The 24,301-nt window shown below is 40.1% G+C and overlaps 1 protein-coding gene across 2 annotated transcripts in view; it reads left to right on the top strand.

The window, feature by feature from the left end:
- elavl2 (ELAV like neuron-specific RNA binding protein 2) overlaps positions 1-24,301 on the top strand; it is an 82,134-nt gene continuing 57,833 nt past the window's right edge. The window contains exon 1 of one of the 2 annotated variants that reach the window (XM_067416346.1): positions 1-202. The gene's annotated coding sequence lies outside the window, so the exon portion shown is untranslated. The remainder of the gene's footprint in view (positions 203-24,301) is intronic. The other variant, XM_067416345.1, reaches the window with a different exon arrangement.

The raw sequence follows: 24,301 nt of genomic DNA, 5'->3' as shown, positions 1-24,301 counted from the left end.
ACCTGCCGGTCCACGAAGGTCCCGCTCCCTCGCGCTCCACCCGTCTCTCATTGTTCAATAGCGCGTGAGGGGATCGTAACCATGCGCCTTGATTGGCTCGTGCACATGCCAGTTTATTTAGAGCCGCCGTTTCCCGCCATCGCCCCCTAAACGTGTGAGCGCGCACATCAGCAGACGCCGTTAATTTATAAACCGAATTAAGGTAAGAAAGAGGCTTTATTTCTGTGCTTTTTATGTGAAGTGGCTTCTTCAGATGTTATGCGTTTGTTGTAGGGTTACGCCACCGTGAGTTTCACACTCTTCACAGAGATATCTGTTAATAATGTTAATGTTTATTGTGCTCCTTTGCATTAATACCACTAACGTAGGCCTGTGAAGTGTGTCGTTTCCGGGGAGCGTAAATGATGCTAAAAGTTATTTAATGTCGGTAATTGATCATCCGGGTTACCTACTTGCACCTGAATCTTGTTGTGTTAACTAACTTACATAGTGTACGTTAGATGTAACGTTATATGCCTGTTTACATGCTTTTGTCGACATTACTCGTGTTACTGTAATTAGTTAGTCCAACTCTGTGTCGTTGCCTTGGCTACGTATTTAACGCATAGATTTAACGTCACCTGGGTTTAGAGATTAAATTGAGCTGCTGTGTGTTCCTGCTGATGCTTGTTTATCGGATTTAGTGTTTTTTTGTGTGTTTCTCGCAGAACTGAAGCGTGTGATAATGTGAAACTTGCTCCGCTAAGCTTTAAATCTATTGCGACTCATTCGTCTCTAGATTCACATTTCAAACATAGACAGTAAAAGAAATGGACAGAGCTATCCCATTGACTTCAACGGCCGAAAGTGAGGTCAGTAAAGGACAGGGTTGCCAGGTCCCAGAAATATTTCTAGCCCTATGACAAACTCAAAACCCGCCCAAATGGAATGAAAACTAGCCCAATTTTCCAGTGTCCAATCAGATTAGACAACCACTGGATTCCCACAAAGGGCCTGCAAATATATATATATATATATATATATATATATATATATATATATATATATATATATATATATATATATATATATATATATATATATATATATATATATATTAAAAAAAAAGTTTGGAAACTTTTGGTTTTGAAAACTGATTGTTTTTAAAGAAGTCTCTTCTGCTCACCAAGGCTGCATTTATTTGATCAAATCTAAAATGTGATTCAAAGCTGAATTTTCAGCTGAATTATTCCAGTCTTCAGTGTCACATGATCCTTCAGAAATCGTAATATGATTATTTGCTCCTCAAGAATCATTTATGATTATTATCAATGTTGAAAAGTTTTTTCAGGATTATTTAATTAATAGAAAGTTCAAAAGAACAGCATTTATCTGAAATATAAAGCTTTTTCAACTTTGTAAATGTCTATACCTTCACTTAATTAATTTTTAAGGCATCCTTGCTGAATAAATGTATTCCTCTCTTTGTTTCCCCACCCCTACCCCCCGATAGTACAATGTTACAAAAGCTTTCTATTTCAGATAAATACTGTTTGTTTGTTTTTTACTTTCTATTAGTTAAATAATCCTAAAAGTGTTTTCAACATTGATAATAATCATATGTTTGTTGAGGAGCAAATAATCATATTATAAGGATTTCTGAAGGATCATGTGACACTGAAGACTGGAGTAATGATGCTGAAAACACAGCTTTAAATCACAGGATAAATTACACTTTTCTATATTCAAATAGAAAATAGTTACTTACATTTTAATAATATTTCATATTACAGTCAACATTACTTTTTTTATTTTTAATAAAATAAATGCAGCTTTGGTGAAGATACTTATTTCAAAAACAATCAAAATAGTCGTTTCCAAAATTGTGTGTGTGTGTGTGTACGGTTTACAATCTCAGGGCTGTCTTCATTTAGACATATGCTCTCTTCCCCACCCTTCTCATGTGGTGCTGAATAGATCTCAGCAGTAAAGAGAGAAAGCATCTGTGGTGATGGTTTTTCTCCATTTACCTGACATTTTATAGTGCTGCTTGTTCATCCACGGACAACCGAACCGATGCTTCAACCACCAAAGGCATAACTCATGTGACGGGATGATGCCTGATTTGTGAAACGCTCAAGTGACTCGTCTACTCACGTGCAGCGGTTGTTAGTGCCAAGTGAATTCGTTCCTGGGGATCAATACCCACTAATAAACCGTTGCATTTGAATTTTTCTTTGACTCATTTATATTTTTCCGTGGCCACAGTACTTTATAATTGTAGCCCAAAAAACCGCAACCCGCGACTCCGTAATTTTTCCCGCAACTCCTTTTTTAAAATAGCCCAATTGTGCGGGAAAACCGCGACCCTGGCAACTATGGTAAAGGAGCACTCACTTCCTGATGGCTGAGCGAACTGCGCAGGCTTAGACCCGGCTTGACGACGTAGATGTGACGTGAGCAACCTGTCTGACAGCTGTAGGTCTTCTAGTAGTTGTGGAAAGTGAAATCTGAATCACGTTGTTTAAATATTTTCTCCAGTTGCTTTTGGCTCACTATGGGCTTCTCCCCATTCTTCTCCCTTGACTATATCAGACTTTATAGGCGTTTTTCAATGTCAAGGAAGGATCCTCGGAAGCCAGAATTCTAAGGATGCCACGTCATCGACATCCGACGAAGGACTGTTCTAATGTCGAGGATCCTTGGAATTTCAACCAAGGACTGAGTCCTTCGAAAAATGTCATATACAGGAAAGGATGCATATGAGTAGCCTTCGCGCTCTTTGCGTTCTCAAATCACCCACAATCCTATGCGCGCAGCTTTGCTATCAGACGTTCCCGGAGTCGGACTCGGAGCGTGAACGGGGCAAATATGCTTGAATCGGGGTTTGTTGATGGGAAGGAAGGAGGCGGGAACCGGCAAACATTCAACAACTTTATAATAGCCCCCACACAGGCGACTGCCCGCACACACACATAATAAAACATAAACAAACCATAACATAAAGTCCAGGCCTAGTCCTCTCTTGTCTTCAATGCTCCTCCAATTATACTCCCGTCACTGCCGTGAGCCGAGACCGGTGTGGCGATCAGCTGGCGCTCATTATCACTCCATCGGCCCGCTCTCACGGTCCCTCACCTCCCTGCTTGCCACAATGCTTTTATTTACGCTACCAAACATTTGTTATAACTGTAGTAAATATAAGTAAAGTTTAACGTTTAAATGCCGGTACAAATTACTACTGTTCTAAAAAAAAAAAAAATACAAATAACGTTACACATAACGTTATTGATGGCCAACGGACCTTTTCACTGACGTAATGACGTGCACTTGCTAGCCTGTTCCATTTACGTGTTCTCCGAATGCTAAAGAGGAGCCTCGCCTCGCCTCTGAAGGAAGTGACTTGGAAGGATCAGTCCTTCAAAGGAAGCATCCTTGACATTGAGAAACACCTTATGTCTCCACGTCCCCCGACTGCCTCATAGACAGTAAAAGATTGCCTGCGAGCGTCTCCTCAGGTCTATACAGTAATTTCTCAACTGTGCGACAGTCGCGTTGGTTAATAGTTAGCCTATTTTTACAAAAACAGCTTCTGCGGGGCGATAGTGTAAGATACAAGGAGTCTTTAAACGTCTCAGATGTAAAGTTATTCACTGTCAAAGTGACTCAAAAATGAATGGGAGTCAATGGGATGCTAACAGCAGGTGATGGCTTGGTTAGCAATGGCCGCCCCTATGGGTGGAAGCCCTATGGCTTTCCGAGTGCTAGATTACCCCCTTGGTTTCAAACTAAGCTATTAACTTCTGATTTCATCGCGGTTGGCGGACAGCTTTAGTGTGCACTACCGCCACCTTCTGAAGTGGAGAGTGGGGCAGAATAATAATAATGCATTATTCCTAGAATTATAAACACAATTTTCTTGACTCATTTTCTAATAACTAAACTTCTAATAAGTGCCACCCCCCGCATTTCCCCCCTTAAATTCCCCTTAATTTCAAATCTGTTTTTCTTTCTTTCCGAATCATCCTTTCCTGCTTGTACCTCGGACAATAATAATTATTTTGACTCTAAATTATCACACTGCTCACACGAGCAGTTTCATGTTTCCCTAATATTTTAATCGTATATTCTTAAATTCTGGGTTAAAAACGACCCAAATTGGGTTTAAAATGATCAATCCCAGCAATTGGGTTGTTTTAACCCTGCGGTTGGGTTAAATGTTTAATTTAAAAACTGGGTCGTTTTTTAATTTAACCCAGCTATTTAAAAAAAAAAAGAGTATTGCTTGTTTACAGGGAATCCAAAGTATGAAATGAAAATGCATTACTATGTTTAATAATTTAACATTATTCATATGTTTAATGAATAATAAACAAACATTAAATTGCTCCTTAACAAATGTTCACCATTTAAATGATTTTTTGGGGTTCATTTTAAGCCAGCAGCCACCCAGTAATTTGTTTGGTTTAAATAAAACTCTGGGCAAGAGTGATGCAAAGTCGGATTACGTCACAGCACTTTCTCATAAAGTCAACGGTTTCTCGGGGCGATTTCTGTGGTTTTGTTTTAACCAAATCTCGGGGCAGTTTTAAACATTTGTAGACATTCAATGAAACCTTTGTATGTGATGAAGTTGCTATTCTCTTATTGACCAAGCTCTCCATAAAATAAACAAGACAAGCCCTACAATTTATTAAAGCAACACGTGACTTTGGCACTTCATATTTGGTATTAGACTATTCGTTAATAATAGATGACACCTTAAATAACATTTGTAATTCGTTTGTGAAGGTGTTTTTAATGCATGTTTGAGCTGCATTTACACCATTCTGACCAGCAGGGGTCACCAGCGCGTGGCGTTTCCAGCGATTCCAAACAGTGAATCGTTTTACGAAGCATTGGTTCAACTGATTCAAAGGTCTGAAATGATTCGTTTCTCCCATCACTGGCTGAAGAGTCGTTCACAATCTCTAAAATAAGCCCCTCTCTGACCATCTGAGTTGTTTTATAGAGAGGACAGTGACGTTGTACATGATAAAACAAACATCAGTGTGTTAAATCAATTTCAGTTTTCTTTGCATGTATTAGAAACAATGTTTTGTTTTTGTTTTTTTCCTTTCATTTATCTGAATACATTAATACATAAATAAGACGTTGTTCCATGGTGACCACCAATTAACCATAGTCACAAATTGGTATTTGTGTTAAACCAATGGTATAAAAAAAACATGGATTTACTATCTAAGGGTGTGTTTGTTCTGCAGGAACACACAAACACATACACACACACCTTAGATGTACATTACACGCTGTTTTCCCTTTACAGTCACTACTCTCATCAAATACATGAATTACATGTTGACTTTTAAAACTCAATTTAGCTTCCAACAGCAGATATTTCAGCTAAAATAATGTTTTTGTGCTGAATATTAACTCTCTCCCTCTCAATATGTAATATAATAATGTATATGTTTGTTAATTTTATTTAAGAAAACATTTTTTTTATTTAAATTTTTTTAGCAACTGAGATGGTTGGAGTTGGTTGGTGCCAAGCAGATCCAATATTCACTAAATTAGTGCTGGGCACTATACTAGTTCATATTAGGGGTGGCACGGTTCACAGAACCCACGGTTTGCTTTTAATTTAATTTAGAAATTATTGCGATAAATGATAATATTGTCGTTCTGAGACCATTTTCATCTAAAGTAATGATAATGGCATAATAATCCAGGTACACCTTTTCAAAGATCAATTAACTTTTATTTCTAAAGACTATTTAACACTGAAAACAGAAAATATTTTAAATATCTACAATAAATGAACAAAACAACCAAAACAATAAATAAAATGGTTGAAAAGTGCAACAGATGAGGTGCATATTAGGGGTGGCACTGTTCACAAAACCCACGGTTCAGTTCTGTACGGTTGCTGTTGTTGTTTTTTCTTTTAATCATCAACAATTATCCACAATTTAGGATACAGAATTAAAAAAGTTTTATCATGTAATCGTGCACAAACTGAACTTGACCATCTCTGAGGAAAGTGAGGTGAGATTCTGATACAGCGTGAGTGAAGACATTGATGACATGCTTTTCATTTATTGGCAAAAGGAGAATGGCCCTCATTTATCAATCTTGCGTAGAAACTGGTGTATATGTTGGCGTAAGATTATGCTTACACTCCTCTCACCGCCTGATTTATGAAGCTGTGCACACCTCTGCAATCCTGGTGTACGCAATACTTGCCCTTGATAAATCCCGCGGCTGAAAACGATCATCATTAGAATAACACGCCCCTATAGATTCAAGTCTCCGCCTCCCCCACGCCCTTATTTTACACCATTGACAAACAGAAGACGGCAAAGAAGCGAAACTTCTCCGACGTGGAGATCGGACGCGCTCAATCATCTCACTAGTCCACTAGTCAGGGCACTGATTAGGACATAAGTCAACGGGCTGACTCCCTGATCAGTGTCCTGACAACTGAACTAGTGAGATGATTGAGACGCGCCCATTGAGACCATCACCAGGGAAGTGGAAAAAAAAAAACGAAATTGTTTTATTTGGGAGTTTAAAGAGTGGGATTAAAGGTGCTCACAAAAACAAAATATGGACCCAAATTACGAGTACTCTTAATAGTGTGGAGGTTGAGAAGCGCACTCCAGCAGTTTAAAGCTGTTTGGATGATACATTACCATCACAATGCATTATTTTACAGCACGTTTTGAAACAATTAGCATTTAATTTCGTATCACAGCTAGGGCTGGGCGATAAATCGATAACGATAATTATCACGATATAATTTTCCTCGATAAAACGATAACAACAGGTCGATAAATTCTCGATATAATGCTTACGCGCTATGCGTAATGCTGCGCATGCGTATTGCAGAACGGGCGTCTGCGTGCTGCACGCGGTAATGTTTACAGTCTGTGGCTGACCATATGGCTGACAGGCTTGGAGGATCGGAGATAAGTGGAGCGATAAAAATGAGCAATAGTGAAGAAAATGCAGCGCTCACGGCCAGCTCGGAGGACACAGATATCGTTGACAAGTTAGTTCGCTCAACTTCAGTGGTTTGGAGCAGGGCCGGCGTTTGCTATAGGCGAGCTAGGCGGTTGCCTAGGGCGACATTTGTGTTAGGGGCGCGAGCGCGCTCTAGTGCCGCCCATTACTTCCCATTAAGAATCGGAACAAGCGAAATACAACATAATGTTCATTAAACATGATCATCACGGGGCGCCCCCTCAGCCACACCTTTAATTACTTATTAACCTGATTATTAGATTGAATTGATGGTGATTATTTATTATTAGTTCAGGATTTAGGTCAGGCAAGTGCTCATCTTGCGCGTTCATCAAAAATGAGCCGTCTAAACCCGCGGGTGCACAGGGACGGAAAAAGAGAAAAAAAGAAAGGAAGAAAATCGAAAGAAAGCCCAATATAGAGGTTAGTCTTCTTATCTCAGCCAATAAGTTGTCAAACAAAATAAAATTACTTAGTATCAATCTTATCAACTAATATTTATTTTATAAATATTATTAATATTGTCACTAAGCTATTGTCACATGCTAGTTTTCTTCATAATTACTATACGTATTGCAAACATAACTTCACTGACAATAATCTACAATAACCTACATGGATGTCATTTAAATATCAAAAGTCCAGTTCGTTATAAATATGGATAACGTATGCATGTTATTTATGAAAAGTACAAACGCTCTCTACGTGGGCGTCAGAAGGAAATAAATACGGCCTCGTTTTTTTTTTTTTTTTTTACTGGAGCCGCCTAACGATAGATGCCATATTATTTACATCAAACACAAATAAGCTGTGTTCACCAAAATCATCACAGTGGCGGTAGTGTAGTGGTAAGACGCATGGCATCAAGATCTGATGCAGGTCGATCAGAGGTTCGATCCTACCTTCTGCCACACTTGCTCTATTCCCTTTTCCCATCACATATCAGATCGGAAAGGCATTTTTTTTCAATAAAAAGTGAGAAAATGTTTGAAAAGTGGAAATAAAGCGTCGAACATGTTTAATAATAAGTGCTTCTCGGTTAGGGGTAGACCTAGGAAAACAGACATGTGCTGAATTAGAGACGATAAAAGTGAGTGGAGAGGGGTGGGGGGGCGCAAAACTCCATCTCGCCTAGGGCAACCAAAGAGCTAGAGCCGGCCCTGGTTTGGAGATATTTTAGCGATCCCATCCGACATATAACAGAGCGACGTGCGTGGACTGCTTATCATAGGTTCACGTTCACCACACGGAATTTAATTACTAAATTATCGTGTTTCTTCAAAGTCCTTCCATATAACATGCAGCCCAACACAGCGGTGAATCTACATTAACTACATTCACACACCGGCTTATTACCTTGTTAGCTGTAGTGGATGATTTATTTACAACAGGCTAACGTTACCAAACTATAATCACTTAAACATCGGACTTGTACATCGCTATCATAATTGTTTGTCTTTGGTGATGTGACTCCGCATCGCCTGTATCAAAAGAGAAATAATGTCATCTGGTGTTTAAAATTAATAAAATAGACTAGACAGCCCTTACTGGAGATCCACAAATACTGAACTTTTCTCTCTCCCGACCAGCCCACTGTCAGTGAGGTGTGTTTGTGTGTGTGTGTCGGTGAGATGCACGGTGGACCAATCCACTGTGAGGCAAGAGAAGGGGCCTCAAAATGTTTCTTAAAACGCTTTTTTTTGCCCGTTTGCGTTTTTAGTGTTTTACTTACACAATTAAATATATATGATGCAATATTGAGTGTTTTTGTTCTATTTAAGCTGCGAAAATCGTTCACAGAAGAACCGCAACGCGTCTCACAACAACGTGTGTAAATGAACGATTCATTGTTTGAATGAATCGTTTGAATGAACGACTCAATGACTCGCTCATTAAGACGGCCACCTGCTGCCACCTACAGGTGGTTTAATTTGATCTTTAAACATACTTTCCAACATGTCTTATTTGTCTATTCAAAACTACAAATCTCAAAACATTATTTAATGCTGTTTTAATTTTTCAGTGTAAATTATTTAATTTGATTGGTAACAGCCCTTATAGTGTTTTATTTTAATTAAATGTATTGATCAAAATTACAAATATAAAATGAAACATGAAGCTTAGCCTATATTTAATAAGATTAAGGGAAAATGCCCTTTATAAAAGGTGAAAATATCACAAATTTCAAATGATGCAGATTTAAATACGTCAAAGCTGATTGAACACTGGTGAGAATATTGCTTTAGAATAAATTATATTTACAACACACACACACACACACACACTTTTCCGGACAAGCTAATTTTTTACTTGGACAAGCTTGAACGATTTACTTGTTCGAAGGACAAGCACATGAACATGCTTAATTTCAAGCCCTGTATAATGATATATTATTGATATAAAGTGTTGAGTAAAAAAATGCTGGCCACAGTTAAGATTTTAATAAATAAATCTACCTCAGTTTAAATAAATTGTTCACTTGTTTGAGAAGTGTTTGTCATGTTTTGACAATAAAGGATAGTTTAAAACCACAGCTAACTGTCTGTTTTCTACATATTTCACTCAGGAGCAAAAATATGCCTTTAAACTTTAAAGAAATAAACATTTTACATTTATCGTGATATTTATCGATATCGACTGATATGCTAAATTATATCGTGATAATTTTTTTGGGCCATATCGCCCAGCCCTAATCACAGCACATGTATTGCGGTGTACAATAGTGATGATGATGTGATGTGGAGTAAGATTCATTCACATTAATAATTACATGACAATTTGTAAGATTCTTCTTATTATTATGATTATTATTCTTAATGACGCTTGTTATTTAGAAGAATAATGTCGTTTTTATTGATTTTATTATTATTTAAAAGAAGTTCATTTTTATTATTTTGTCAGTCTGATTTATTTTAGTCCCGTGCGCAGCTGCCGGGCCAGGCGGGCCTGAACCGTCAGATAAAGCGCACAGGCTCGCGACTGGAGGAATACATAAGCCTACAGATCAAACGCTTTGGTAAAGTCACACAAATTAAACATTGACGTTCATGTTGCACAAAAATAAACACTGAATGTTGTTGTTGTGGTTTTTAACAGTGGGTCATATAGCATATCTTGTCAGTGCGTTTTGTGGTGTTAGGAATTGTTTTTCTGCGCATTTTCCCACTAACTCAAACGTGCGTACACCACCTCCTGAGCTGGCGTAGGATTTGAGCACACCGTACGCCAACGTCCATATTGATAAATCTCAAAGTCACCGTGGGTTTGGGTGTACGCAAGGTGTACGCTGGAAATTTGGTGTACGCACTTTTGATAAATGAGGGCCAATGTGTATTGCTCTCTCTACAGGAACTTGTGTGCCTTTTAGCACACAAAGATTGAACTGAAGAAAGATTTTGCATTTATCAAGCTGCCAACTTCAGTGTAGCTTTAAGCCTTGTTTTAGGGCTGGGCGATATGGCCCCCCAAAAAAATCCCCGATTTTTTTCACCAAAAATTTGATTTACGATTTAAAACGATTTTTTTCCCCTCCTACTTAAAATCAGTCTGCAGATGACAAAGAAATTGTTCAAAACAAGTTTTAACTTTATTTTGTTTAGGTAAAATTAAATATTTGCGGCTTGGTAGAAGTGCCTACCTGGGGTGCAAAACTTTCAGCATGTGAATAATCCCCAACTATTCCACAGTATAAATGGCCACCATATCTTTTGCAATATACAGTATACATATCAAAGGTTTATGAATTGATATGCAGATAAAATTAACTTTTATTAACAACAGTAATGTGCAAAAAAAGTATAGGGAAAATTTAAAAAAATCTTATTAAATATAGATTAGCATTGTTCTTCAATAGTCTCACACTGAACTGATCGACAGCTTCAGTGATTATTAAAGGAGCTCTTTACTTTACTGTAATTTAGTCACAATTTGAAGAAAAGTTTAGTTTTTCCTGAGACTGTGACTTCGTACTTTTCTCCATACATTAGGGAGTGGAAATCGCTAATAAATCAATACGTGCTCTTCTGCTGGTTATAGTGGTGGGCATTTCATATCTTTTTTAAAATAAAAATGCTACAAAATGGATTACACATTTAAAAAAAATAAACTAAAAAAAAACATTCCACTATTTCTTTCACAAGACCCCTTTAAACTTTTAGTTTTACAAACCATCACATTAAAGGGTTACTTCAACGATTAGCATATGGCTTTGTATCAGTAGAAACCCTGGAGAATATTCAAATTATTGTGCTTTCCCCCCTCATATCTCCCTGAGACGAGAGATTTATGCATTTTATTTCTGGAAAAATTCCTCCTATGATGCAAAATGACGATTTTTGCATCATAGGAGGAATGTTTGCCCAAAGGCTAAAGACTACAGCCAGCAGAGGGAGCCATTTCCGCATGTTTTGAATCCGGCATTGGGGGATGGGAGATAACACTCAGCTGGCAGGGAGAGCTCAGCTTGCAGACAGGATCATTTAAACGGAGCTATGGTGAGCAATGTAAGTCTTTTAACTTCTCAAATTCATTTCTATGAAAGTTAAGCTTGCAAAGGCATGAACTGAAACGCGTGCCAGACTGAACTGGCGTTGTGAATGTATGCCGCGAATGTAGTCGCGATTACCTCAGCTCTCATCACTCGTGCAGTTAGTGCTCAGGGCTGTGACACTCGCGCGGTGACTCACTCATTATATTGAACAGACACGTTCAGTTTTTAATTGTAGTGTCTTCTCTAACTCAGTCACAGTAATGAAGTTGGTGGTGTTGGGAATGGCCTCACAGGGCAGCGAAGCATTCTGGGAATTGTAGTCTTTCATCCCCATGGGACAAAAATAAATTTTCTGTCTTTTCTCAGTCTAGAAGACACCAAATTCAAAAATAATTTCACATTTCTACTGCATTGATGACCCAGTTTAAATACAGATTTATCTTCCCAGCGCTGAAGTACCCCTTTAAAAATAACATTACAATCGGATATTTAGAGCTTTGAAGTGCTGGAAATAAGTGTGAAGCTCTTGAAAACCATTGGAAAGTGCTTGAATTTTAATCTCAAAAGGTTGTACGAATCCTGAGATAAATAATGACAACAACAACATTAAATCCATGTGGTTTTACTACAGTAAATCATGGTGAATGTTGGTGATTTGTGACTGAAACCCCTGACCTTCGCTCAGCTCTGTTAGATCTGATATCTGTGGTTTATAACAGAATTGTGCGCCGACCGGTTCCACTAGATCACAGTAGCGATGGTGTGTTGATTTAAACGGTCTCTCACTGGATCACCAGCGCTGTGTATCGTGTCTGTCACGAGATTGGCCCGTGTGTGAGCTCGCGCTGCGTTCGTGTCAGCGCAGCTTTAAATGAGTAGGCTATAGCGCCTAGCGCGGTTCCGTTCAGACTTCAAAAACACTTTGCAGCGGGTATTGTTAATTGTTCTGTGAAAAACTGAATGTTGACGCTATCCTTGTTGTTTGTGTACCTCTGTGGCAAACGCGCGCGGGGAGTGCTGAGCCATTACGGGAGCCCAGAGGGGAGCGTCGGCGGATTTTAAAGAGAAAACCGATTTTCATTCACAAAAATCGTTGTAAACTAAAAACTCGAATTAATTCATAAAATCGAATTATCGCCCAGCCCTACCTTGTTTATACTCGACACATCCACAAGAGCGCGGCACAAATAACGTCAATGCGGAGTGCGTGAGCCCATTTCGCATGGCGGTGTGCACGTCAAATTTTGTAACTGCGCGCCGCTCCGCAAACGAAGAAGAACGAGCTCCAGCCGAATCTGGCCGAGCTTGAGGCTCATCACCCGGTCTGCGTGTCGAGTTTAAACATCTCCCCAAACAGACGAGCCGTGCGCAGTCAGTGAGAGAGACGAGGAAAACAAACATGCAAATGGGAATTATCGTGGCCGGAAAAATGTAGCTCATTTTATTTTTTTAAATTTTATTTTTAACTATCGCGACATGCGATATACGGTTCGGTTTGTATCGTGGTTTTAGGGTCACGGTTTTAGGTTCTGTACGGTTCTTGTTGTTTTTTCTTTTAATTGTTAACACATAGTTTTATTAGCCACAAGATACAGTATTTGAAAAAAGTTATGTCATATAGAAGTTGTTTCCTTACTGGCTGTGTCTCCTGCTTGCACTGTCCAACACATTGGCATAAAATTTTTCATGTAATCATGTCAATTTTGATCGGAAAGCACGTCGCTTTAATTCAGCGTGAGCAGCTTTTTGCCCAAGCAAAGGCCTATTCAAATTATTAAATCTAGAAGCTTATCGTAACTTTAATGTTACATTTATCATGTGAACTATACTTACAACATGTTATATGCACGTGTTTGGGACAGCGGGGAACACGGTCGCATTTGCAGCAGGTAGTGTTGTCACGATACCAAAATTTTGACTTCGATACGATACCAGACTAAAATATCGATATATCGATACTAAATCGATACCACAGTATAAAAAAAAAAAAGATAAGATGCTTAATATGACAACTGAACTTGTTATTCATTGTTCTTTTTGACTAAAAATTCATGTGGCCAGCATGTTCCTTAGGGTTGGGCATCGTTTTGATTTGAACAATTATTGATCAATTGATCAATTACAATTAAAATTCTCACAAATTTTTGCTATCTCAATGTATTTTTTACAATGGGGTAATTGTGTTGCAATAGCTTACACACAGCACAAGAAAGCTTGATTTCGAATGGTAAATTGAATTTAAAAAGACGAGTAAACAGTAATAAAATAAGAACAAATAAACACATTAGAAACAATAGCACAAATAAATGCAATAGAATAGAAGATACAAATTAAATAGACTGCTTTATTTTTTCAGGTAAGTCTAACATTCAGATAAGAAACTGAATAAAAAAATGCATAGTAATTACATTTAAAACAACATTGGATAATGTTCTTTGTAAAAAATTCAATAGCGTACAGATGAAACTATTAAAGGTACACAAGTTGATCAGTCAAGAGCAGTTGATCGTTTGTCTTTTTGTAGTTTGAATAGCAAATGACTGCGGTCCCTTTAAGACTAACAGACGCATGGATCCTAAACACTGTTCCTGTTACTCGTTCTTCCTGAACTGTTTGCGACTGTGTTTACGTTAATACTCTTCCAGATGTGCACTGATAATTCTTTGAGTGTATTTGACCAATAATAAGCTGGAAAAAGAAGCAAATGTTTGCACTTGTATCATGTCAGAGGCGGCTTTATTACGGTAGGCTATGTGTGTGTGCGCTTCAGATGTGAGCACGAAATCTGCGGGGATTAGTAGAATTAATTTGTGCAATCCCGCGCGAAATTCAGACCGGTCACACACTAACACTAACTAGGGGTGTAAGAAAATATTGATACACGTGAATATCGCGATATTATGTTTGGCGATACTGTATCGATATTTGTATATTTATTTATTTACATCCAAGAGCTGAAGTGTGGACTCATGTTGGCTTCAGCTATAAAGAAGCCACTAAGGAAATTGACAAGAAACATTTTGTTTGCAAAATAGGCCAAGTTATAATCTAATACTCGGGAAACACATTGAAACCGAGAGCTCGCTTCTAACATCCTGACGTCACCCGCGCTGCTGAGAAGTGTTTCGATAGAATGTACTGCACGCTTTCCTCTCAGTAACAAAATAAACACACTCCAAAACTGACAGCGGTGGCAGGAGAACGAAAGATAATAGCGATGTGGATATGGATGCACCAGCTCTGCAGCTCAATAACGTTACTTGAAATAGCACTTTATACAATAGACTGCTTTATAGAAAACAGCTTTAGGGTCCGATCACACAGAGCGCGTTTTTCAGGTTCGAAAACGCGAGGCGCACTGCACTCCCTTTTTTGGTCTGCGTTTTCTCATTCAAAAATGAGCAGTGCGCTTTAATGTTTCTAGGCAACCCCCGAATCACCTGTACTGTCAGTCAAATCAATGTAACTGTCAACACAACGGAAGGCCCGCCTCTTCATTAATTCGATTGGACAACAGAACATAAGCGCGATGATGTTGGGGCTTTTCCGCTCAGAGTTGACTTTTTATCAACTTCATGCGCTCTGAGCGCTCCTTCAAAAACGCGAGGCGCCCAGGGCGCATAAGCAACGCGCATAACGCTCTCTGCCAACCGAAATCCATTCAAAAAAGGCGTCTCGCTGCAAAAACGCATTGTGTGATCGGGGCTACTGTGTTAAATATAAAACAAACAGTCATTCAATCATGAAATGGACTGCACTTTCTGTTGTTAAATAGCCACTGCTAATTTGTTTATTTAACACTTTTTCGTAGATGGAAGGAAGGAGGCGGGAACCGGCGAACGTTCAACAACTTTTATTCAAAATAAATAAACAAAACGAAAGTAAAACCGCGGGCAGCCCCTCACGGATGACTGCCCGCAAACTAGGGCTGAACGATATTCTGTTTTAACATCGACATCGCGATGTGCGCGTGTGCGATAGTCACATCGCCGAAACATGCGATGTGAAGGGTAGTAGTATTTTTTTATGGTCTATGGTAGTAGCCCATGGTGTATTAAGGAAGCACACAGTAAACACGAGTTTGCTGCTGGAGTGACACGCACGTTCCTCATGCCTGCACAGTGATCGGTTCGCTGTGCCGCTGCTTACCGCTCACGGCCAAACATTCACTGCTAAAATGCGCACCGAAGAGGATCTGAAGAGGTAAAAAAAAAAGGTTCGTAGCATCGTACCAGAAATCATCTTTTTGGGACTATTTTGGCTACATAAAGGAGGATGTTGAACAAAAAGAGGTACTTTGCATGGAGTGTCTTGTGGCCACAAAACAAGAAAACACCACCAATTTGTCTGATCACTTAAAACGGCACCACAAAGATCTTTACGACGAATACAAAGCAGGGCTCGACATTAACGCTTGTCCGGGACGTGGGTGTTTTGAAGGGACAAGTGAAAGAGAATTTAACTTGACTGACGGACAAGAGCCTGATTAAAACAAAAAATAACTAGCGAATCACCAAAATGCAAGAATGTTTGTGCATTTATTTAGTGTAAGTGGCGATCGATTGTGGATAATATATAATGAACTGACGATAATGAGGTCGCGCTGTTCACACTCGTGCAGCCTCTCGAGGAGAAATCACAACACTAGAGCGTTTCCCTGAATACCATCACGACTGAAAATGACACTGATTTCATATGACAGTTCCATAAACAACTAATTAAAGGGGGGGTGAAACACTCAGTTTCAGTCAGTGTCATGTCAATCTTGAGTACCTACAGAGTAGCATTGCATCCTGCATATCTCCGAAAAGTCTTTATTTTTTAAATAATTATATAAGAAAGATGCGCTGTTCCGAGTCTTTCCGAAAAAAGCAGAGCGGGTGGGGGCGTGTCGTGTGAGCGGAGCTAAATAATGACGTGTGCAGCAGCGCGCTGCTATTGTGTTGAGTCGAGTGCGTCGTAAAGCTGTGTCATCCCTAACAGCGGGAAAAAAACTTTATTCAAAATAAAAATATGGCTTTTAATCAGATACAGCCATACATCTATGATCCGGAATCAGACCCAGAGGCTGCAGTTGAACAGGAGCAGCAGCAAAAACGACTAGAGCAGGACGTCTCTATGTGGTACAAGTTATACACTAACTATATAATATGCTTAGCGGCTTGTGTTATTTACATATTTATACTTGAATTATATCGTCGTATTTTTGTCTTTGAAGGTGTACATGTGGGAAGTGCAGTTGTGCACGTGTGTTTGTGTGTTTGAACGCGTGGTTTGTGTAGACAATTGTAACGTTAGTAAGCGGACCGGTTTTGCACAGCAGGATTAGTTAGTGTTTACATAGAAAGACACGGAATAGTAGCGCATTTGAATGAAGAAGCGTGCTTATTTAGTTCAACATATTTCCCCCCTCTTTGTGTATTGTTGTTTGGAGTGCTTTTACAATACACAAACATAAAGTTACACATATAGTGGCCAGCTAAACAAATGTACACGCACTACACATCGCATGCTCCATTGATCAATTAACTATACGTGATCATGTTTGGGCTACTTGATGAGCATAGGCAAAAACACAGACATTTGAAGCAGTCTCACTCACCGCCTGCGGTTCTAACGTTGGGACTGCTCCATCCTTCAGCATTAGGCGATCGGAAAATCCTGTGTCGAGCTGGGCCTTGTTTATGAAACAGTCGGCACCGAAATGCAGCGAACAGATATAAACATTCGCGCAACTCAGTTGCTGATCCGGAAAAGCAAATTACATCCACTGTTGCCTTAACGCGGGGTTTTGGGGAATCTGTGCAGGACTGTCTTGGTCTGGCAACCAAAAACGCACTTTTTTGGTGACATTATGTGCACATCACCTGTTTAGCATCCTACAAGCCAGCGCTTTGATGGGCGTAGCCTGTTGCTTTCGCTCTCTCCCTCGCTCTCTCTCACGCGCTTCCGGTAGAATTGTCCGTAAGGCCCATACAAGGAAATTCCGCCCCCGTTAACGTCAAAGGGGACGCATGATCTCAAAAAACTTGCCGAAACTTATGACTAACCGGAAGTAGTATTTTTGACAAAGAAATACTCCCATCAAACGTCCACCTTAACTTTTGAAACTTTGTCTATGTTTAGTATAGGATTCCAAGTCTTTAACAGTGTAAAAAGATCAGTATGCATGAAACAGCATTTCACCCCCCCTTTAACATTCACTTAGTCACTTACATTTTAGATGCAATATTTAGTGTTTTTGTTCTATTTCAGCAGCTAAAATCGTTCACAGCAGACCCGTAACACGTCTCACTCACAGCAACAAGTGTGAACGATTCAGCGTTTGAATGAATCGTTTGAATGAACGACTCAGTGACTCACTTGTTAAGACGGTCACCTGCTGCCCCCTTTTGGAGGTTTAGTTTCATGTTTGCACATACTTTCCAACATTTCTTTTTGTCACTTGTAATGAAGCTTGCTTATTATTGAAATTATTAATATCACGGAATGGTAATTATTGACTTTAGCCTGGATTGATGGCTCTCAATATCGCAATATATATCGTTGGGGAAAAAATATCGCAATGTAATTTTTTTCCAATATCGTGCAGCCCTACTTGGTGCTTGGTCTTTATGTTGAAGGTCAGCATGGGGTTGTCCCACACGCTTCCCTAGGCGGGCCATGGCGGTTGCTGCTTTGCCTGTCCTTGTTAAGCTCGGCATCCAGGGAAAGGTTGCTGGAGATTGTATAGCCGAGGTATGTGAACTTGTCCACCACCTCCAGGGTGTGATTGCTGATGATAATTATGGGAGTGTTGCTGACATCCTGACCCATGATGTTGGTCTTCTTGAGGCTGATGGTGAGGCCAAACTCTGTGCATGCCTCCGCAAAGAGGGTGATGAGTCGGTGAAGGGCGGCTTCCTTATGAGCAGTGAGGGCGGCGTCATCTGCAAAGAGCTTCCCGGATGAGGACCTTGCGCATCTTGGTCTTGTTAGCTCTGAGGCGGGCAAGGTTAAATAGGTTTCCGTCGCTCCGTGTGTGAAGGAAGATGCCATTTTCGGACTCGCTGAATGCGTAGTGCAGGAGCATAGAGAAGAATACGCTGAAAAGTGTCGGGGCCAGGACACATCCCTGTTTCACGCTGCTTTTGATTGGGAAGGGGTCTGATGATGCTCCGTCGTACTGAATAGTGCCAGACATGTCGTGGAATGACTCAACAATCTTCAGAAGCCTGGCGAAGGCCTTTCCCCCGATGCTGAGGAGAGAGATCCCACAATAATTGTTACAGTTGCTGTGGTCACCCTTGTTCTTGTAGAGCATGACGATCCTCGCATCCCGCATCCCTTGGGGTATCTTTCCCTCTTCCCAGCACTGTAGCAAAAGCTCATGGAGATGTCCAAGGAGGGAGCTCTCTTTTGTGGCCTTCACAACCTCTGGTGGAATTCCGTCACTGCCTGGTGCTTTCCCACAGGACAGCAAGTCAATGACCTTACTGAGCTCTTTGGTGGGTGGTGAGTCGACTTCTTCCATGGTGGGCAGTGGGGTGGTGTTCTCCATGGCTGTGTCAGTGACGGCATTCTCTATAGAGTACAGTTCCCCATAGTGCTCAACCCATCTCTCCATCTGCTCGCCACGGTCCTTGATGACGTCGCCGGAGGGGGACTTGAGGGGTGCGATCTAGATAACACTTGGTCCAAGTGCTTTCTTCATCCCCTCGTACATGGCACGGGTGTTTCCACAGTCTGCAGAGGTCTGTATGTCACTGCAAAGCTTCAGCCAGTAGTCATTGACGCACCTACGGGTGACCCTCTTGGTGTTGTTGCGGGCTTCTCTGTAGGTGGCCAGTGTTTTCTCGCAGGGCTTCCTCTTGTACTTGAGAAGCGCAGCACCCTTGGTGGCTAAGGCAGGCTCCATCTCTTCTCTTCAAACCAGTCCTCGTTCTTCCTGGCTCGCTTTCCGAAGGTGTCTAAAGTGGCCTGGTATATGGCATCACGGGTAAAGTCCCAGTGTGCTGTGGCGCTGTCTGTGGGGCAGTCTTCCAGGGTCTTGTCTTGACTGATAACAGGAGGGAATTGCGAACTGTGACGCCAACCCCATAGAGTCTGCGCTCGTCTGACTCCAGACCATGGCAAAATAACGTATAGTCCTTCTACTTGAGACTGCCACTGGAAGCAAGGCGTGTCTCCTGGAGGGTGGCGATGTCTATGATGGCGGTTTTCCTGGCGTCGTCTACTTGCTGGAAGTCGTCAGAAAGGCCAGGACACATTGTTCTGACGTTTCAGGTTGCCAGCCGCAGGGCTGGCGGTTTCGTTTTCTTTTTCTTTCAGTGCTTGCCTGGTGCTCAATTTTACAACAAGCCTGTCGGTTTTGTCTAAGCTTCACGCACCCGACGACAAAACCGCCGGTGCCAGCGCAGCTGCAGGAGGTGCAAGAAGGCATCGCAAAGCTCAGCCAACTGCCTATGGGTGTCTGTACCTGGTTTTCTATTTGGGTTTCCTCCCATTCCCTTTGACCAACCAAGGCCAATCTGCAAGGCAGCAGGAAACTCGTGGAGGGCGGGGTCGTTGAATTCCCGTGCAGGTGTGAGGCATCTGCCTACTGCCCACATGTAGTTACCTATTTTTTTTTAGAAGAGCTAAACATTCATTGAGGAGTTAAAGGCTTTGGGTACACTTGGTCAAAGTCACATATTGATAGGACCTTATTATAGCCATCCAAATGCAAAAATAATTTATTTGGATAATTATTTACCTAGAGAGTCAGAATGAGGAGATCTAACAAATTATTAGAACATTGTGATAACAGATGGAAACGGCCATTTACAGCCAATACAAACAATTTAGAATAGGAAATGCAGTTTTAAAGCTTTTTAACTGTTATAGCACCACCTATAGTCCTCATATGTATACATGGGGGCTTGGACCAAGACACTGCAAACCAATTTTCAAGTCGGACTAACGGTCAGCTGATTATAGCTGTTTTTATGTTTGTATGTTTTTTACATTATAGTGCCATCTAGAGTAGGGCTGGGACAACGCGTCGACGTCATCGATGACGTCGACGCAAAAAATACGTAGACGCAAAATATGCGCGTCGATTCGTCAGACTCAAAATAAAGATGGCGGCGCCGGAGAGTAGTAGCAACCATAGATGTACATAATAAAGTATATTATGTAATTAAGTATATTATTTATTATGTATATCTATGGTAGCAAGACGAGTGGCTCCTCAGACTTTCAGAAGTGCAAGGCTTGCGGGTTGGCCACAGTCTATGGGGTTGGCGCGCGGTGCGCACGGAGCATCACAGGCATGCGCGCACGCGTTTTGTTGTCACGGCTACATAAACAAATTTCTGCAAACAGGAAGACAGATGTTTTGGTAATATTTGATGTATTTTAATCACAAAAACAAACGTTTGCATCAAGTGAAAGCATCAGACACATTGGCTACGTTACCTACATAATAAGCTGTTGTAAATTTAAAATGTTCAATGTCTAATCGCGCTGATGTGACCGAGGGTATCCATCCTCTAAGTGAGCAGTTTCATCCCAGGACTATTCCGGTTTTAAACGGAGTATTGGCGCCCATAATGCACTCTACATGTAACTTTTTTCACTGTCATGCCGCGGATGCGCGTGGCGTTTCTGTTGCGGGTCAGCCACGGGGCTGCGTGACGTTTTCTCTGCCTTTGCACACTAGAAGCGTGTCTGACGCGGCGCTGCTGCTGCTATTGATGCGGAGGGAAGCCCTATTCCTAATGTTAAACATAAATAGCCTACTGAGACAGCAAAGAAAACGTCGGGAGTAGCCACATATCTATGGTTTTGACGGCAAAATAGGCTACAGAATATTTCGTTGTGTATTGACAGTTGCAATATTTCAAAATCGATAATTGACGTTTTTTATTATTACAATTAGGCCTATATCTGCATTTATGTAAACCTACAGACTTTCAAACATGAAAATGTAATTTAATAATATGTATTCGTGTCAAAATGATATATAAACATCTTTTCCTATTCTATTTTGCCTGGAGACGCTCCCAACACACGTGAAAAATAGGCGCTCTTCTATTTCTAGCATGCACGCGTTTTCCGCGCGTCACAGGCAGTGTGCAAACTCCAACCTGTTAACATGGGAGCCGAAAAAAAAACGGACACGCCACGCAGCCGAGACGCTCACGCTTGCAGTGTGTCCCCGGATTTGATTAACCAACTTGTTGATATTTAATCGATGGGCATAGCCTGTAGGCTGAGTTGCATACATAGAAAAATCGTATAATGTTTCTTTGTTGTAGGTTAATACTTATTTATTTGTGTGTGTGTGTGTGTGTGTGTCTGTGTCTGTGTGTGTAGCCTACTTTATGTTTTCAAGGTTTTATTGAATGCATTGCTCTTGTATAGTCTTACTTTGGAATTTTAAGAGCAATAAACATATATTGCAATGTTAAGGAATTCGTTTTTTCATTCAGATAATTAAATCAACATGTACAAATTGCTATTAGGCAATTAATGGGGAGATAATCGGTAATCGAATCGAATCGTAACCGAATCGGACAGGAAAAATTAATCGCTAGATCGGACAGGAAAAATTAATCGATGCATCGAAAAAATAATCGCTAGATTAATCGTTTAAAAAATAATCGTTTATCCCAGCCCTAATCTAGAGCGATTTTTATGTTTTAATCGTGACCAAAAACTGAGCCCATAAATATGTGTAAAAAATGTGTAAAGTAAGTTTGGTGACAATAGCTCATTTCTTTCTTGAGTTATAGCCTTATTAAGAAAATTGAACATACATTTTGATGGCCCTTAGCAAAATTGAATCAAAACCTTTTTTTTTTTTGATGATTATTGATAATCTGACTCCAGAGAACATTTCGGCACTGGTTTGGTTCCGATCGGTCAAAAAACCAGGGACTAGTTTCCAAAAGTAGATTTTTCAAAAAAAACAAAATATTTCAATTGGCGCCTGAAGAATGAGCCAATCCGAGGCATGCGTCCTGTCCGTATTGAGCCAAGGATTCCAACGATACAAGGCACTTAAGGCTACGGCCAATGGTCTAGGAGTTGAGCAGTCGCGCAATTGATTGCTATAGCGCCACCTATATGGGTCAATCTGGCTCATAATTTGATAACCTCTCCTCAATGTTTTTGTACTACCTATCAGCCAAGTTTCAAGTCTCTAGCCCTTATGGTTTGGTCTGCACAATGCATTTTACGGCAGAATAAAAAACGGTACAAAATACAATAGGTTTTCAGGCACTTCATGCTTGAACTCCTACAAATTAAGTATGACAGAGTAACTTCATTTGTTACATTAACATATATTTAAAAGTGACTCAAGTGTAGTCAACTGGTCTTATCCCATTTCCACCGTATCAGCGTTGGTTCTCGAGCCTGAGATGGACTCGCGTCTGCGGGTGGACTTTGAACTTGAGACCGCCGCCCTGCCTTTCATTCGTAGCTGAAAGATACTGCGAGGCGCCACACTCCATAACCTGACAATAAACAAACAGTGCCCAGTTTTAATAAGATTTTATCATCCAAATTAATTATATTCATTATCTTTACGAATAAAGTTTTGTTTTGAGCAACACAGCAGGCGTTTCAAAGACAGACGCCGCCACACGTTAACTTAAGGTGACTCACATTGCATCCCTGTATGTTGTTTTGTATTAAATAAAAGGCCTTTTAGTGCAAAAGTTAATTTTGCTTCGGTACGGTACCACAATCTAATGACGAAATACTGATATTAAATCGATACCACACGGTCTGATATTGCTGTGGGCATATTGCGCGAGAAGGAGTAAAATTATGCAAGTTTTGAGTTTATGAAGTGGGAAATTACCTCAAATGTTTATTAGTAAATTGATCAACAAAGATTATCACATCATTATCGTTGGAAAACTTTCTTAAAAATTCAAATTCAAAAATCACTTAAAGTTAGCAAATTGCTTCTGGCTTCAAAAGACATCGCACCTACAATAACGAAATATGCATGCTGAGATTCAACATTTCACGCTCGTCTCGGGATGGTTAATGGAAATCAAATGTGAACATAAGCGATTTTATAGCATTTCGTAATAAGTTACATAGGATAGGAGCTCAGGCCAATCCTTAAAAATATTTTGGTTTGCAGTAACAGTAAAAACAGTAAAAAAAAAGGGTAGGTAGGTCAATTTTTACCCTTCAAATTTTAATGTAAAAAAAAAAAGTAAATTTTTGGTGATGGTGATTACGTAGGTATGAATTTAAACAAATTGGCATATCGTGACGTCACTGACTGGGTCTTCAAGCCGTGCCTTCGGGCGCATAGGCTAATTGCAGGCTATATAGACCACAAACAAATTGAAATATTTGTCAAAAACATGTTTATTGCATAAATTTCAGGTGCATTTATTAAAAAAAGTCTCCAACCACCAGCTAGCTGTCATTGGCTCATACCTGTCAACCCTCCCTTTCTTTCTGGGTTCCTCACATATTTTAGCTCTTTTCCCGCTGTCTTCCCATTTTAGGATTTTCCCGTGATATTTTCCATATTTTTACGCTCGATTGTGTTAACTCAGAACACGCAACTATCTGTGTCTCTGAAGTGGCTTGCACTTGTTGCCAGACCAACGCATCTGGTGATGAATTTGAATATTAAAAAGCAAAAAGTTGTTTTTATGAATTCAATTAATTAAGTAGCTATAACCTACTCTTTACTGGTAAATATTACAGTAAACAAACATCGCAGACAATGGCAGACCATTTTTTTCAGACGTTATTTTATTTTTGTAATATTATGTATCGTCTTTCAGTTTGTTTGAAGAGACACTGCCC

This window comes from Pseudorasbora parva, chromosome 14 (genome assembly GCF_024679245.1).
Source record: "Pseudorasbora parva isolate DD20220531a chromosome 14, ASM2467924v1, whole genome shotgun sequence".
Taxonomy (NCBI): Eukaryota; Metazoa; Chordata; class Actinopteri; order Cypriniformes; family Gobionidae; genus Pseudorasbora; species Pseudorasbora parva.
The sequence above is the reverse complement of the archived record's forward strand: the minus strand, read 5'-3'. Positions and strand labels throughout refer to the sequence as shown.